Raw genomic sequence first — 3,016 nt, 5'->3', positions numbered from 1 at the left:
CTCGTTTAACACGAATTCATGTACGCTGCTAGAGCAAGGATATTAGGATAGTTAATTGGAGGTGGTTATCACATAAATGCTAGTCTACTAAGAACACTTTAATCCCTGTTATGCTGTGTTTTGTTATGTTATGCTGTTATGTTATGTTATGCTATGTTATGCTATATTATGGGTGGGTGGATACATCTCGGAACCACCCTCTAGGCCCGCCACCGCCATCAAACCGATGTTTACGTTGAGATTATCATGTCGCGTTTCACATAATACATGACTATCTTACAGTAAATCACCATGTATATATTTATACAAAAATCCTTAATTTGTTACGAATCGATACTAAAATATTTTTGAATGAAAAAAAGTAATTTCAATGAATTAAATGTAAAAAAATTGTGCTGTTCTTTTCCTTTTTACAAAGTTTTGATAAAATCCCAGTGCAAATTACTTCAGTGAAAGATTTGTAAGATTTTAAATGTTAATTTTTTCAAGAATAGGTTTATGACTGAAATGCTAATTCTCTTTTATCTCACAATAAAAATTTCGTTTCAAATGTTTTTATAAGGTTTCGCACTTAAAATAGAAGAAAATTTTTTGACGATCATTAAAATTTAAAAAAAAATATTAGAACCTCGAAGCGACGAAAATCAAGGAAAAATAATCCTCTTTTATTTGTCCGTTGGGATTAAATTTTTCTAAAAATTTTTAAAAAGCGACAAATATTTCTTTCTATTTTATCACAATTCATTAGTGCTTATATTCAATAATGATTAGGACAATTTACACAAAACACTTTGCAGCCAATCAGCAGCTTTCAAATATGATATGACTCGTTATTTTGAAAAATTAAATGAATAAATATTTAATTAAAATTTAGGACTATAATGTAATTCGTAATTTACAATAAAAAGTTAAAATAAGACACCGCACCAGCTACGATATAGTAAGGAAGGATAAAACAAGAGTTGTGCAATTTGGTCTGTAACTTAACGATACAGCAGAGTATTGTGAAAGGTACAATATAACAAGGTAGCCAGCGATGTAACGAGGTAGCCTGCGATATAACGAAGTAGCCTGCGATTTAACAAGGTAGTCTGTGACATACAGAGGTAATTTGAGATATAACGCGATATAACGAAGTAGTCTACGATATAACGAGGTAGTGTGCGATATAATGCCTGTCATGCAATCGCTTGTCTTCGTAAACGTGATGGAATGGAGCACGTGATTGTCCGATATTTCTTTTCATTCATTCCTTTTGTATCATTCCCTCGTACATTTCTTAATCCTTTCACGGAACTTTTTTGTGTCTATTCTCTACATTTTTGTCTGAATATCATCTAATTATTATGTTTGTTTTTTTTCTTAGAAGCAAATAAATATATCTAATCGTTCTGCAGAAACGTGCAATGTAAAAATAAAGTAATGTAAAGATTATATTGTCAATGGGTTATTAGTTTTTAAATTAAGCATCTTTTAAATGCTGTGCCACACTGCGAAACATTTGAAAAAAAAATACTTATAAGCTGCCAGCAAATTAAATGCCAGTAAAATTATCAGGTATGTTCCTTAATGAATATAAAAAATTAATAAAAAAAAATGAATACAAATTATAAATAATATTTTGGAACAATTTAAACCAATAAAGAAATTTTTTACATAATGACATTATATGTTGAAAAAATAATTACCGATTTTAATTGCCATTAAATTATTTAATTGATCGTTTAAAACGTACGTATATATGTATGTATGTATGTATGTATGTATGTATGTATGTATGTATGTATGTATGTACGTTTTGTTTCGTATGTATGTAGACAGGTATGTATGTATGCGTGAATGTATGTTTATATGGTTTTATATGTGTGGTGTGTGAGCGCGTGATGTTTGTGAACGTACATACAAACAGCACACACACACACACACACACACACACACACACACACACACACACACACACACAAGCACAGGTTATGTCAAAGGAAAATGTATAAACATATCTTCATAAATAGTGCAAAATTTAGGGTGTTTCGAATGAATGCAACTTCATGGATGTGTCAGCAATAACTCTTGTCGTTGTCATTGTCATTTTTATCATCATCGCCATCATCACCACCATCACCATCATCTTCATCATCACCATCGCCATCATCACCATTATCATCTTCATCATCATCTTCTTCTTCATCATCGCCATCCATCACCATCATGACCTTCTTCTTCTCCTTCTTCACAGTCATCTTTTTCTTCATAGTCATCCTCATCATTAGCGTCGTCACCATCATCACCAGCAGCATTCAACATCATCATTAGATTTGCTGTCAGAGAAATTGATAGGGGCAGGAGCATGAGTAGCAGTGGTTTCATTTCTCATTTGATGTATCAATTTGTGCACAAATTCATAATAATAACAATGAAAAATTCGAAATAATAAAAAATATTAATCACATTAAAATAATATTATAATAATAAATGGTAATTGTGGTACAAAACGACCAACACATGTTGAAACAACGGTACAGCGTTTTCGTCAAAAAAAAATTGGTGATAAAAAAGTTATTTTAAACCATCTGCTAATTAATCATTAGTGAATCATTCATTTCTATCAAAGACTATCAAAATTTAAATAACTGATACACATCGATACACATACAAACATTGTCAACAACAATTCAACACAGCAAAATAAACAACAACAACAACAGCACCACCACCGCCAACAACAACAGCAACAACAACAACAGCAACAACAACAACAAAAACAACAACATCAACAACACAACAATATAAACAACATTGTCGACAACAACAGCAACAACATAAACAACGAAAACATGAAGACGACAATAGACACGAAGTCCAACTCATCATCATTAACATCAGCGTTGTCTGCCTCGTTCATTCAGCCAGTAACATCATCATCATTCTCATCATCATCATTCTCATCATCATCATTCTCCTCCTCATCATCTTCATCAACGTCATCATCATCATCCTCGTCGTAATGAAAAATCAA

The sequence above is a fragment of the Helobdella robusta genome (genome assembly GCF_000326865.2).
Source record: "Helobdella robusta unplaced genomic scaffold HELROscaffold_32, whole genome shotgun sequence".
Lineage (NCBI taxonomy): Eukaryota > Metazoa > Annelida > Clitellata > Rhynchobdellida > Glossiphoniidae > Helobdella > Helobdella robusta.
This window is presented reverse-complemented; position numbering follows the sequence as displayed.